A 15,930-nucleotide genomic window follows, 5' to 3' on the forward strand; every position below is an offset into this window, starting at 1 on the left:
TAAATAGAATAGTAAATATGTACTAAACATTTTCCAATGGCTGTTAACACTGTCCAAATATTTCTTAACAGTGTTGTGATGACCCAGCCAAGAAGAAAATGTCTCAATTGTATTTTCAACACAGTCTTATAGATGTCTTTTAAAAATGTGATGCAGAAAGAAATATTTGATACCACCAGCATCTGAATCTTCCTTGTCCCATAGCAGGGCTTTGGAGAATTTCATTGTTTGGAGAAAGTCTCGTAATAATAATAATAATAGCATTTATTAAGTGCTTACTATGTGCAAAGCACTGTTCTAAGTGCTGGGGAGATTACAAGGTGATCAAGTTGTCCCACGGGGGGCTCACAGTCTTAATCCCCATTTTCCATTTGAGGGAACTGAGGCCCAGCGAAGTTAAGTGACTTGCCCAAAGTCACACAGCTGACAAGTGTCAGAGCTGGGATTTGAACCCATGACCTCTAACTCCAAAGCCCATGCTCTTTCCACTGAGCCACGCTGCTTCTCTAAGATAACCTCTACCCAGTCAATGAGTAACAAATATCCTGTGAATAAAACAAACAAGCAAACAAGCAAACAAACACTCCAGGGGGAGAGGCAGGGGGTTGGTAAAAAATTTGCACTTAATTACAAAGCTCTGGTACCTCATTTGCTGTCACACAAGACTTGTTTTCGAAAAAGAATTAAGCTCAAAAATGAATTTGAATTGCACCCTTGGTGAACAGGATCTGCACCAATGGAAAATTGATTGGACGAAAAGCCTAAAGTCACTAAGTTTAACAAGATCAAAAAATGTCCCCACCCTGCCACTCATTCCCACCGCATTAAGTTCCACCTATCAAGTCAGCATCTCAAGAAACATTTACATACAAAAGAAAAGCCCAGATCCACCTTCTTTTACAAGCAGGTTCACGCATACAAACCCAGCATTTCTAGTAATTGATTTTTCATGATGCCCTCCAGGCATAACAAAAAATAAGTGGTTTTGGAAAATTTCAAAGTAAATGGGAGAAATAGTATCGAGTCTATGCAATTCGGCTTCACATGTAAATGTGTACGAAAAGGCCATGCTCCTAATATTAATTCCTGTGTATATGAACGCAGCTAGCCAAGCTCAGAAACTCTTTCCATACCTGAAATTTAAGCGTGGCTTGACAAAGCCACCCATAATAACTCAAAGGCTTTCAGTGTTCACCACCCCACGATTTGCTTAACAAATAGGATTTCTGCCTACAGAATTAACCATGACATCACTGGCTTTTTAAGTTTCACTCCATCACATGCAGTTCTCCTTGTTGTCTGAGAGATGGCTAGCAATCAGCATAAAGCATTCTGCTTAGGTTTAACTAGGTAATTGAATCGCCCAATTGCTGGATTTCTCAAACGAGAAAAGTCCACAAACTGCTGTGACCTTATGCACTGTTCATCAATTTAGTAAAGAAAAAAAAGTATCACTTTTGTAAGAACAGAGGGGGAGAAATTGAGATCAAATTATGCCCTCTCAACAGCATTCCCCTTCACTTTCATTTCATCTCCCAGATTTGCGATCACCCCTCTCTTTCCCCAGACCCAAGAAGGGCACATCTCTCTCCCAACCCCTAAAGCAGCAGCCCGGGTCCATCAATAATGGCTTATTTGGGTTTTTGCCATTTCCCTCTAACTCTTTTTTGTCTGTTTTATGTTTGACAGTTACAGTCTGCCTGTGTCTCCCATTAGATTGTATGTCTGTGTTTTGTTCCCCTGGTTGAAGCCAAACCCAGTGTCTTCCACAGGGTAGTGCTCAACAAATGTTTTTGGGGTTGCTGATGTTGATGATGATGGGAGGATCCTCTGCTGATCATCTGGTAGATGAGTGGGCCATTAGCTTCCTGGAGACCCCCATATCCTCCTGACCCCCCCTTGTCCTGGCTTTAGGCCCTCTCTCCCCAGGACTCTGGCCTGCCTCCCTGTCTGAGCTTGGTTTCTATTCCAGGAGATCATGCCTGGTGCAAAGTTCTGGGTTCAGGGTCTTTAGCTGGAAAGGTGTGTTTCTGCTTTCCCTAGACACATGCACACACACACACACACACACACACACACACACACACACATTTACAAAACTCCCATTCACACACACCCACACATTCACTCGCACTCACACCCACCTCAGTCTGAGAATCTTGTATGGTTCTGGTGGAAGCTGATAGGCTAATACCAGCCAGGTCAGTAAATCCCAATTCAAGTCCTAGGCATTGGCTCTCCTGTGATTACCTTCACGGCCTCAGCATTAGACATCCAAGACCCCCCAGACCTTCTACCATAGCAATGATGGGGGCTGATTCAGTCCATAATTGCTTGCCTAATCTCCCAGGCCCTGAGGTCTCTGTCCATTCCCCTCTCTCACCTCTCTCACCACCTGTTCCCATCCTCCAGCCAGGGCATCTTCTCCTATTCTCCCTTCCCCAACCCTGCACACTCCTTCTAAGAAGGACCAAGATGGAGCAGTCAAAGAGATGGGAGGAGAACCAGGGAAGAGTAGTGTTGGCCAAGGTTAAATAATGTTTCCAGGGGAAAGGGGGTGGTCCTCAGTGTTGAAGGCAGCTGAGAATCGAGGGGGATTAGGGTGGAGTAGGGGCCTTTGGATTTGAAAAGAAGTGGTCGATTGGTGACCTAGAGAGGGCAGTTTTCATGGAGTGGAGAGGCTGGAAGCCAGATTGTAGAGGGTCACGGAGAGAGTTGGAGGAGGAGAAGGGGAGGCAGCAGGTGTCAACAACTCATTCGAGGAATTAGGACAGGATTGGTAGGAGGGAGATGATGGTAGGAGGGAAAGAGCATGGACTAGTAGACAGAGCACGGGATTGGAAATCAGACGGACCTGGGTTCTAATCCTGATCCCACCACTTGTCTGCTGTGTGACCTTGGGCAAATCACTCCACTTTTCTGTGCTTCAGTGATCTCATCTGTAAAATGGAGATTAAGATTGTGAACCCTATGTGGGACAAGGACTCTGTCCAACTTGATTACCTTAAATATGATTGATTGATTGATTGATTGATTGATTGATAATCTATCCCAGTGCTTCATACAGTGCCTAGCACATAGTGAGCACTTAACAAATATCATAAAAAAGGAAGATGGGACAATAACTGGATGGTGCAAGTGGGGTCAAGAGAGAGTGTGATACATGGATATGTGTGAAAGCAGAGGGGAATCGGACAGCTCTAGTTGCCCTTCGGTCTTGAAGATGAAACCACTGATGGTGAAATTCACCCAAGGATACATAGGTGATTTAAAAGACCAGTGCTGTACCCACAGTCCCAGCCACATTGTGCAAACACAAAGACAAACTCTTGTTGTGTTGTCATGTTTTTGTTTGCAGCTCTTAGTGCTGTTTTTGTCTCCACCTCCTTGTTTCAGTGTGGGAAAGGGGGCAGCATGAATAACTGAAATCCAAAGATAATCCCAAATCCTCATTTTATCTGTTCGCTTTCCCCAGCAAACCTTTCACCAGAGTTTCTAGTCATAAACAGTATGGCCCGATTTGAATTTTAACTTCTATAATTTTCCCTTTCCAATCTCTAGTGGAGGTATTAGAGAAGCAGCATGGCTCAGTGGAAAGAGCACGGGCTTTGGAGTCAGAGGTCATAAGTTCAAGTCCTGGCTCTGCCACTTGTCAGCTGAGTGACTTTGGGCTAGTCACTTAACTTCTCTGGGCCTCAGTTCCCTCATCTGTAAAATGGGGATTAAGACTGTAAGCCCCCCATGGGACAACCTCATCACCTTGTAACCTCCCAAGCACTTAGTACAGTGCTTTGCATATAGTAAGTGCTTAATAAATGCTATCAGTATTATTATTCTAGACTGTGAGCCCACTGTTGGGTAGGGACCGTCTCTATATGTTGCCAACTTGTACTTCCCAAGTGCTTAGTACTGTGCTCTGCACACAGTAAGCACTCAATAAATACGATTGATTGATTATTATTAATAAGCATTAACGTGGCAGAGAACCAGTGGAAGAGGGGCAAAGGAAGAGGCAAAGATGATCAACAGAACTAGATGATCAGTGCCTAAATAATTAGACAAAATTAGACAAAAGCCTGTATTTTCCAAGTTGTTAGACAAGGTGGTAGAAGGAGGAGATTTATCTGGGAAGAAGAATTAATCATGGAAGGCCTCAATCAATCATATTTATTGAGCATTTACTGTGTGCAGAGTACGGCACTTAAGCACTCATTAGACTACAATAGAGGAGATGTGATTTTAGAAGAGTTTGAAATTGAGGAGTGAAGCCATCTGCCAGATTTGAAGGGTTAAGGAATTCCAGAAAAGAGGAAGGGAGTGAGCAAAGGGTCAGAGATGGGAGACACGAGAATTAGGCAGTGAGTAGGTTAGCTTTTGAGATGCCAAGAGTTGTAGTAGAAAAAAAGTGGATAACTAGGGGAGAGAGCTAATGTAATGTCTTATAGCTCCTCATCGGAATTTCTGCAGCATGTGGAGAGGAATGGGTGACCAATAAAAGATTCTGAGGGCAGGGGAGATGTGAACGGAATGGCACTTTGAAAAAATAATCTGGGCAGCAAAATGAAGCATGACCTGGAGAGGGGAGAAACTGGAATCAGGGAGACAGGTGAGGAAGTTGATGCTTTGCACACAGTAAGTGCTCAATAAATACCATTTATTGATTGATTCAGTGGTAAGGCAAATATATAAGTCCTTGGATCATGTTGTGGCTATTTCTGTGGAAAGGAAGGAGCAGATCAGAGAAATGTTGTGGAGAAAACTGAGGGGAAAACTGAAAACAACAGACTAAATATAAGGGTCAAAAGAGACGGAGTTTTTTCTGTTTTTAATGGAAAATATTCTATGCTTACTATGAGCCAGGCACTGTACTAAACAGAGGGGAAGATAAATGATAATAATAAGGTGGACACATCCCTTGACCCACATGGGCCTCACAGTCTCAATTAGAAGGCAGAGAATTTTAATCCCTATTTTACAGATGAGGTAACTGAGGTATAAGGAAGTTAAGTGACTTGCCCAAAGTTACACAATGGACAAGTGACTGAGCTGGGATTAGAACCCTGGTCCTTTGACTCCCTGGACCATGTTCTTCCTATTAGGCCACACTGCTTCTGAATTAAGGAAAATACCAAGGTTGCAAGCTTCAGAGGCAGGGAGGGTGGTGTTTTGACAACCGACATAGGAAAATTAGGTTAACTCAGCAGATTTGGGAATTCAATTTTAGACATATTGAGCTTGAGGTGCAAATGGGACATCCATGCGGAGATGTCCTGAAAGCAAGAGAAAATGAGAGCTTGCAGAGGAGATGAGAAGTTAGGGCTAGCTAGGTAGACATGGGAGTCCCAGATGCTATGGGTGTGGATGAGCTTTCCAAGAGAATGAGTAGGAGAGATAGGACCCAGAACTGGGTCTTGAGGGAAGCCCACATTTAAGGAGTGAAAGGCAGAGGAAGAGCCAGTGAAAGAGACTGTGGAGTGGCCAGAGAGGTAGGGAGAGCCCTGCCACTCATCAAACCAAAGTTTATAGATTTCCAGGAGAAGGAAATGATCCACGTGTCAGCTGAGAGGTCAAGGAAGATTAGGATAGAGTCTACTGAATTGGCAAGGAGCTGGCTATTGTTGACCGCAGAGATTATGATTTCAGTGGGTTGAAGGAAGCAGTAACCAGATTGCAGAGGTCACCAAAGGTAATTCGGGGAAAGGGAGCGGAGTCAGCTGGTGAACTCGACAGGGTTGAATTTCAAGAAGAATGGGGGTGGGGAGATGAGGCAATCACTGCAGTGCATAATGGGATACAGAGATGTTTAGTACAGAGGAAAGAAGAGCATGTTTGAAGGCAGAGGGAGAGGAATCATCAGAGAGTGAGAGAGATGCTGGCCAGAGAGGAAAGAAGGGCGGCCACGAGCGTTTTTCAATCAGTGTTTTTTGCTTTATTTTATTTACTATAGTGCTCTGCACATAGTAAGTGCTCGATAAATACCATTGACTGGTTGAGTGCTTACTGTAGGCAGAGTACAACACTAAGCAGCATGGCTTAGTGGAAAGAGCCCGGGCTTTGGAGTCAGAGGTCATGGGTTCAAATCCCAGCTCCACCAATTGTCAGCTGTGTAACTTTGGACAAGTCACTTAACTTCTCTGTGCCTCAGTTACCGCATGTGAAATGGGGATTAAAACTGTAAACCCGCTGTGGGACAACCTGATCACCTTGTAACCGCCCCAGTGCTTAGAACAGTGCTTTGCACATAGTAAGCACTTAATAAATGCCCTTGTTATTATTATTATTAAGCACTTAGGAGAATACAGTACAACAGAGATGGAGGAGCAGCATGGCCTAGTGCATAGAGCACAGGCCCGGGAGTCAAAAGGAACTGGGTTCCAATCCTGGCTCTGCCACTTGTCTGCTGTGTGACCTTTGGCAAGTCACTTAACTTCTCTATGCCTCAGTTCCCCCTTCTGTAAAATGGAGATTAAGACTGCGAGCCCCATGTAGGACAGGGACTGTGTCCATCCTGATTACTGACTACTTTTTATCTACCCTAGCACTTAGAACAGTGCCTTGCACATAGTAAATGCTTAACAAACACCATTCCCTGCCCATAAGGTTCTTACAGTCTAGAGGAGACAGACATTACAATAAATAACAGATAAATGCTTTAGGACAGGGACTGTGTCCATCCTGATTACTGACTACTTTTTATCTACCCTAGCAGTTAGAACAGTGCCTTACACATAGTAAGTGCTTAACAAACACCATTCCCTGCCCGTAAGATGCTTACAGTCTAGAGGAGACAGACATTACAATAAATGATAGATAAATGCTGTGAGGCTGGGGGTGGGTGAATATCAAGGGCTTCAAGGGTTCTGCTCCAAATGCAGAGTTGACCCAGAAGAGAGGAGAAGGGGAAATGAGGGCTTAATAGGGAAAGGCCTCTTGGAGGAGATGTGATTTTAATAGCACTTTGTAAGTGGGGAGAGTGGTGGTCTGTCAGATTTGAAGGGGGACGGAGTTCCAGGTCAGAGGGAAGACATAGGCAAAGAGTCGGAGGTAAGTTAGATGAGATCAAGATGCAGTGACTAGATTGATGTTACAGGAGCAAAGCTTGCTGGCTGGGTTGCAGTGGGAGATTAATGAAGTGAGGTAGGAGGAAGAGAGCTGATTGAATGTCCTAAAGCCAAAGGTAAGGAGATTCTGTTTGGTGTGGAGGAGGCTGGGCAACCATTAGAGGTTTTTGAAGAGTGGGAAGACAGGGACTCAACCTTTTTTTAAAAAAATGATCCAGAGAGCAAAATGAAGTACAGACTGAAGTGGAAAGAGATAGGAGGAAGGGAAGTAAGGAAGGAGGCTGATGTAGTAATCAAGGTGAGACATGATAAGTGCTAGGATGGGATTGGAGGCACGGACAGAAGGGATAGATTTTGAGAAGAGGAGGGAGATCGGCTCTTGAAGAGTTTTTAGAATGTGTGAGGGGATGGGGTCTTAGGTCAGATAGAGGGGGATAGACTTTGAATCCAGGTAGGAGAGATGACCTCTCGAGAGATGACTGGGAAGCATGAGAGAATATTCAGAGGAGTAAGAAGGTTGGGGAGGTAAGGAAGAGACTTTCAGGAGCTCACACCTAAGAGTATTTATTGAACAATTACTGTATGCCAAGAACTGTACTATGTGTCTAGGAGCGCACAATACAACAGAGTTGTTAAATACAATCTCCACCTACAGCTACAGTGCCTGGCACAAAGTAAGTGCTTAACAAATACCACCACTATTATCATTATTTTTTATTATTGAGACCTATTGATTTCAATTTTATCAATAGTGGAAAAAGACATCAGAGGCAAGAGACAGGGAGGTGGAGATCTTGAGGGCTTCATTATTATCATTATTATTACTGTATTTGTATAATGCTTACTTTGTGCCAAGCACTGTACTAAGTGTTGGGGAAGGTACGAGATAATCAGGCACCACACAGGACTCACAGTCTAAGTAGGAGGGAGAACAGGTATTGAATCTTGTTCAGTTCCTCCTTTTTTTTAATGGTATTTGGTAAACACTTATTATGTGTCAAGCACTGTTCTAAGCCCTGGGGTAGATACAAAGTAATCAGGTTGGACACAGTCCATGTCACTCCTGGGGCTCACAGTGCAAGTATTGAATCCCCATTTTATAGGTGAGGAAACTGAGGCACAGAGAAGTTAACTGACTTGCCCAAGGTCACAGAGCAGGCAAATGGCAGAGGAAGGATTAGAACCCAGGTCCTCTGACACTTAGGCCTGTGCTCTTTCCACTAGCTCATGCTGCTTCTCCAATTTTTCAGATTAGGGAACCGAGAGACAGAGAAGTGAAATGACTTGTCCAAGGTCACACAGCAGATGTGTGATAGAACTAAGATTAGAACCCAGGTCCTCTGATTCTCAGGCCCATATTCTTTCCACAGTTAAAGATCTGGAATAATTGGTGGGGCCAGCAGGCATGGGAGTCAATGAGGGAGACAAAGTAGTATTGCAGAGTGGAAGAGAAAGCAGGGTTATAGTAAACAAGGATGAGTTTGAAGTGGCCAAGGTCAACTGGGGTCTGGATTTCAGCCAAATGTACTCTAAATAATAATAGTAGTACATGTTAAGCATTTTTACTGCCTGGAAGAAGGCAATGGTAAACCATTTCCATATCTTTACCAAGAAAACACTGTGGATACACATACCAAACGGACCTTATGACAGAAGATGAGAAGCAGCATGGCTCAGTGGGCTTGGGAGTCAGAGGTCATGTGTTCAAATCCCAGCTCTGCCAATTGTCAGCTGTGTGACTTTGGGCAAGTCACTTAACTTCTCTGTGCCTCAGTTACCTCATCTGTAAAATGGGGATTAAGGCTGTGAGCCTCACGTGGGACAACATAATTACCTTGTATTTCCCCCAGCACTTAGAGCAGTGCTTTGCACGCAGTAAACGCTTAACAAATGCCATCATTATAAAATGGGACATTCTGAAGAGGGTGTGTCCATGGAGTCGCTATGGGTTGGAAACGACTTGACAACATTCAAAGAAGACTTGTTAAGCACTTACTGTGTGCCAAGCACTGTTCTAAGCACTGGGGTAAATACAGGTTAATCAAGTTGGACACAGCCCCTGTCCCACATGGGGCTCACACTCTTAATCTCCATTTTACAGATGAGGTAACTGAGGCCCAGAGAAGTTAAGTGACTTGCCCAAGGTCACACAGCAAACATGGTGGAGTCCTTCTGAATCACAGGCCCGAGCTCTATCCACTAAGCCATGCCGCTTCTGCAGGCATTGGAGTGGAGGAAGTTTTCTGGGGAGGTGATTCAAGCAGGGGGCCAGAAGTGAGAAATCGACAGAAGACTTGGGGGTTAAGGAGTTGAGTGCCTAGGATCTACAGTCCTGCGGATTGTAAGATCTTTGTTGGCAGGCATCAAGCCTACCAACTCTGTTGCGTTGTTTCCCAAGCACTCAGTATGGTGCTCTGCATACAGTAAGCACTCAACAAACACCACTGAGGATGGAGTCGAGGATGTGGATCTATCTGTCAAGAAAGGGCAAGTTTGGAAGGGAGACCAAGTGAGACAGGTTGACCTGGGATAAATGGAGAGGGTAAGAGATTGGAGGTGTCTGTGGTGGATCTGTGTGGGGTGGAGGTATGTGGCTGAGCTAGCAGTTTCGAAGGTTGTGGTCCGAGAACTAAACCAAGAGTTGGTGAAGTTACAAAAGGTAACATGACTAGTGTTGGTGAGATCCAGTGTGTGTCCTTGTTGGTGAGTGGGTGAGGTCGGGAGAAGCGTGAGGTCTGGATAGTTGAAGAGTTAGAGAGAGCAGGGAGTTACAAGGGGTTTATCTGGAATATCCTCAACACTTAAGCTCACTGTGGACAGGGAACTTGTCTACCAATTCTTTACCCTCCCAAGTGCTTAGTACAGTGCTCTGCATGTAGTAAGCCCTTTATAAATACCATGATTCATGTCCAAATAGGACTCACAGTCTACAGGAGGGAGATAACAGGTACCATATCCCCACTGTTACAGGTGAGGGAACAGAGGCACAGAGATGTTAAGTGACTTGCCCAAGGTCACAAAGCAGACAAGTGGCAGACACATGTTCTATGATTCCCAGGCCTGTGCTCTTTCCACTAAGCCTCACAGTTTCACAGAGCTTGCTGTACTATTTATTCCACTCTGTGGCACACTGGGTCCCCTACCGGCCCCACTGCAGCACCACAAAGTGGAAGGTTGCGACATCATACGTGTTTTATGCAGGGCACTCAGCATAATGTGATGCTGCCAGGAGAGCCTGTTTGTGGAAGAATGTTGACCTGGGGAAATCTTAGAGCATAGACTGTAACAGACTGCAAGCTCTACCTCTAGACTGTAACCTCCTCCTCTAGACTATAAACTTGTGGGCAGAGACATGTATACCAGATTTATTATATTGTACTCTCTCAAATGCTTAGTACAGTGTTCTGCACACAGTAAGTGCTCAGTGAAAAATAGTAATAATGATGGTATTTGTTAAGCTCTTACTGTGTGCTAGGCACTGTACTAAGCACTGGGGAGATGGGGCGGGAATACAAGCAAATAGGGTAGGACAGAGTCCCTGTTCCACACTGGGCTCACAGTCTTAATCCATATGATTGATTGGTGGTTTGATTGATTGATAGAGCATTTCTCTTTGTACAGTGCTCTGCACAGAGTAAGCACACAATAAATACTATTGATTGATTTTCTGTAAGGAGGGTTGGGAGGGAGTACTCCTAAATCTTTTTTTTCATGGTATTTGTTAAGTGCTTTCTATGTTCCAGGCATTGAACAAAGCACTGCAGTAGATACAAGCTAAACAAGTTGGAAACAGTCCCTGTCCCACATGGGGCTCACGGCCTTAATTCCCATTTTACAGATGAGATAACTGAGACACAGAGAAGTTAAGTGACTTGCCCAGGGTCACACAGCAGACAGGTAGACGAGAAGCAGCATGGAGAAGCAGCAGATGGAGCACGGGCCTGGGAGTCAGAAGGTCATGATTCTAATCCCAGCTCCACTACTTGTCTGCTGTGTGACCTTGGGCAAGTCATTTCACTTCTCTGGGCCTCAGTTTCCTCATCTGTAAAATGAGGATTGAGACTGTGAGCCCCACACAGGACAGGGACTGTGTCCAACCTGATTTGTTTGTATCCACCCCAGTGCTTAGTACAGTGCCTGGCGCATAGTAAAATCTTAACAAATACCATAATTATTATTATTATAAGTGGCAGAGCAGGGATTAGAATCCAGGTCCTTCTGACTTCCAGGCCAAATCTTCCACTCTTCCACTCTTTCAGAGCCTAATGCTCCCTCCAAAGTCAGTGTGAAATGTGGCAGAGTATCTGAGCCGTGAAACCTGGTGACAGGAACGGGGGCAAGGGCCAAGAATTAAACAATGGCCTTAAGAGCATGGAGAACTACACCATCAGGCCTAAAGCTGAATGACCACCTCCCCCTGCTGGAGCTCCTAGATCTGATCCGAATCTGGTACATAGCTGAAACGTAGCTCCCAGGAAGGAGCACTGTGCTTAGCATTTAGGAGAGTACAATATAATAGAGTCGGTAAACACAATCTCTGCCTACAGGGAGATGCCAGTCCCAAGATGGCCTAAAAGGGCAGGGAGCATTTTCATGTGGCACTGCTTTGTACCCGCCTGGATCCCTCGGGGCTGTGGGGTCCTGGGGAGTCCTTCCGAGACCCCTACAATCCAAACAAGGCTTCCCAATTACCCGGCTTCTTTGCCGCTGCTCTGCTCGCCACACTGGTCTTCCCCGGGACTGACACAGAACCAGGCCAGACTCAGCTGGATCACTTTAGGAACTTCTGCTCGTGGAGAGGGAATCCAGGGGAGTTGAGGAATTCATCTTCTTCCCTGCTAAAATAGAGTGGACAGGGGCAGTGACGAGTCCCACCCAAATATGAGGTAGATTGTAAGCTCCTTATGGACTGGGATCTGGTCTACCAACTTTACTGAATTCCCAAAACAGTGCTTAGCACTATTAATCTTAACAAATACCATTATTATTATTATATTGCATAATTATTGTTGCATATATTATATTGCAATAATATAATAATAATCAATGGCACATTTTTAATGGTACTTGTTAAACATTCATTCATTCATTCATTCAATCATACTTATTGAGCGCTTACTGTGCGCAGAGAACTGTACTAAGCACTTGGGAAGTACAAGTTGGCAATATACAAAGACTGTCCCTACCCAACAACGGGCTCACAATCTAGAAGGGGGAGACAGACAACGAAACAAAACATGTGGTCAGGTGTCAAGTCATCAGAATAAATAGAAGTAAAGCTATATGCACATCATTGACAAAATAAATAGAATAGTAAATATGTACAAGTAAAATAGAGTAATAAATATGTACAAACATATATACAGGTGCTGTTCAGGGAAGGAGGCAGGGTGGGGGGGATGGGGAGGGGGAGAGGAAAAAGGGGGCCCAGTCTGGGAAGGCCTCCTGGAGGAGGTAAGCTCTCAGTAGGGCTTTGAAGGGAGGAAGAGAGCTAGCTTGGCAGATGTGCGGAGGGAGGGCATTCCAGGCCTGGGGGAGGACGTGGGCCCGGGGTCGACAGTGGGACAGGCGAGAATGAGGCACAGTGAGGAGGTTAGCAGCAGAGGAGCGGAGGGTGCAGAGTGGGCTGTAGAAGGAGAGAAGGGGGGTGAGGTAGGAGGGGGCGAGGTGATGCAGAGCCTTGAAGCCAAGAGTGAGGAGTTTTTGCTTGATGCATAGGTTGACTGGTAGCCACTGGAGATTTTTGAGGAGTGGAGTAAATGCCCAGAGCATTTCTGCACAAAGATGATCCGGGCAGCAGCATGAAGTATAGACTGAACTGGGGGAGAGACAGGAGGATGGGAGATCAGAGAGGAGGCTGATGCAGTAATCAGCCTGTATATATGTATATATGTTTGTACATATTTATTACTCTATTCGTTTATATTATTTTACTTGTACATATCTATTCTATTTATTTTATTTTGTTAATATATTCGGTTTTGTTCTCTGTCTCCCCCTTCTAGACTGTGAGCCCACTGTTGGGTAGGGACCATCTCTATATGTTGTCAACCTGTACTTCCCAAGTGCTTAGTACAGTGCTCTGCACACAGTAAGTGCTCAATAAATACGATTGATTGATTGATAATCCAGTCGAGGTTGGATGAGAGATTGAAAGAGCAGGGTAGCAGTTTGATTGGAGAGGAAAGGGATGGAGAGAAAATAAACACTTATTCTGTGCCAGTCACTGTACTAAGCACTGGGGCAGATACAAGATTATCAGGTTGGACACAGCCCCTGTCCCACATAGGGCTCACAGTCTAAGTTGGAGGGAGGAAGGTTTAATCCCCATTTTACAGATGAAGTAACTGAGGCCCAGAGAAGTTAAGTGACTAGCCCAAGGACACCGAACAGGAAAGTGGAGGAGCCAGGATTAGAACACATAACCTCTGACTCCCAGGCCCATTGTCTTTCCACTAGGCCATGCTGCTCCTATTAGGTCACAGTGTTTATTTAATGCTTACTGTGTACAGAGCACTGTATTAAGCACTTGGGATTGATTGGCCACCCCCATTTGAATGAAAGCTCTTCATTCATTCATTCAATCGTATTTATTGAGCACTTACTGTGTTCAGAGCACTGTACTAAGCACTTGGGAAGTACAAGTCAGCACGTCTTTCCTTCTTCAAAGGAAAGAGTCACAAATTTTATGTCCTCTGGAAGCGTGGCTTAGTGGAAAGAGCATGAGCTTGGGAATCAGAGGACTTGGGTTCTAATCTCAGCTCCACCACTTTTCTGCTGCGTGACCTTGGGCAAACCACTGAACTTCTCTGTACCTCAGTTACCCCATCTGTAAAATGGGGATTAAGACTGTGAGTCCCATGTGGGACAACCTGATTCCCTTGTATCTACTCCAGTGCTTAGAACAGTGCTTGGCACATAGTAAGCACTTAACAAATACCATTATTATTATTAGTAGTAGTAGTATTCTCTGTTTCTCAGTTACCTCATCTGTAAAATGAAGATTAAGACTGTGAGCCCCACATGGGACAAACTGATCACCTTGTATCCCCCCCCCCCCCCGCAACGCTTAGAACAGTGCTTGGCACATAGTAAGTGCTTAACAAATACCAACATTAATTAATTAATTAAAAGTGTTTTGCACATAGTAGGCGCTTTACAAACACCATAATCATTATTATTATAATTGTATTATAATTATTATTACAATGCCCACATTGGGGAGTCAGTACAATACTGTGCACTTTATGAACACCTACTGCAGTGCTCTCCTAGCAGCAGATGCTCATTACACTGTTCTGTGTGTAATACGTGCCCAGCACAATACTGTCTGCACACACACAGTATGGGCTCAATAAGTACTGTTGATGATGATGCTGATATTGCAGTGATCTTTCCCAAGAACTTAGTACAGTGCTCTGCCCACAGTAGGTATGCACTAAATACCACTGATTGATTGACCAATCCAGAAATTCCCCCAACTAGCCTTGCCTAAAGGTAGCATGGAGTCAAACGGCAGTAAAGCCTCATTCTGTAGCCAAACTCAGATCCTGGACAGCAGAGGAGAGTTGGAGAAGAGGAAATGAGGGCTTAGTTGGGGAAGGCCTCCTGTAGGAGAGACATGCTTTCAATAAGGCTTTGAAGTTGGTGAGAGTGATTGTCTGTTGGATATGAAGAGGGAGGAAATTGCAGGCCAGAGGCAGGACATGGACAAAGGGTCAGCGGTGAGACAGAAGGGATCGAGTGAGTAGAATATCATCCATGTGGGAAAACTCCAGAGACAGTTGCAAAGGGGTGGGGGCAAGGGGAAGCCATAGGATCGGCGAGAATAAAGCCCACCACCATCTGCCCACAGCAGGGTGGGCCAATCAGTCTCTGGGAGTGTCTCCCAGACCCTCACAAATTTTGCCAGATGCAGGATTGATCAGAAACCTGATGCCAGAGAAAGGATTTTTAACAAAATCTTGGTCTCCGACCATAATCCTGGGAACTGGGTTTTCTCTCTGGCTCATTCATTACGTGGAGGAAGGTAGGCTCAGCCCAACTTCCAGACTCACCCTGAGATTTTCAAAGAGAAGCTTGTAGACATGAGTTTCTGCCCTGGTGCCTGGTCCCCTCTGCAGCCCTGCCCAAGCCAGGGCTCTGAACACAGTAAGCGCTCAATAAATATAATTGAATGAATCCCCGGATCCCAGTCCCCACTCCTGTCCCGTCTCTATGCTAGCCTGAGAAATAGGGAATCTGCAGGGAAAACTATTCCAGGCAGATGCTTACGAGCTCCCTAGCAACACAAATTCTCTGCTTTTCCCCCTTTGGAAAGCACTTTCCCAGGAGGCCCAGGAGCTCGGCTCAGAATAAAATATAACCTGCTGTCCTACAATGCAGGAATCCAGTCCCCCCGCTGGCTGTCCTCTGGTGACTCCAGAGTGGCTTCTCCCTCTTGCTGAAGTCCCATCAGGGTCCCCTCCGAAGGGGAGGAAGAGGACTCCGAGGTTCAGAAGGGTTTCCTTGACAGAGATCCTAGAGGGCTGGAAAGTTGGGGAGTGGGTGACTGCAGAGATGAAAGTTTGTCTGGAAAATCTTTCAAAGTGAAGCAGCTTGGCCTACTGGAAAGAGCCGGGGCCTGGGAGTCAGAGGACCTGTGTATTAATGTCCACTCTGACACGTCTGCTGTGTGACCTTGGGAAAGTCACTTCACTTTTCCGTGCCCCAGTTACCACACCTGTAAAATGGGTATTAGGACTGTAACCCCCCCAAGGGACAGGGATTGTGTCCACCCTGATTATCTTGTATCTACCCCAGCACTTAGTACAGTACTTGACACAGAGTAAGTACTTTGAATGAATGAATCTCAGGAACTATCATCAGC

This window comes from Tachyglossus aculeatus, chromosome 2 (assembly GCF_015852505.1).
Source record: "Tachyglossus aculeatus isolate mTacAcu1 chromosome 2, mTacAcu1.pri, whole genome shotgun sequence".
In the NCBI taxonomy this organism is placed as follows: Eukaryota; Metazoa; Chordata; class Mammalia; order Monotremata; family Tachyglossidae; genus Tachyglossus; species Tachyglossus aculeatus.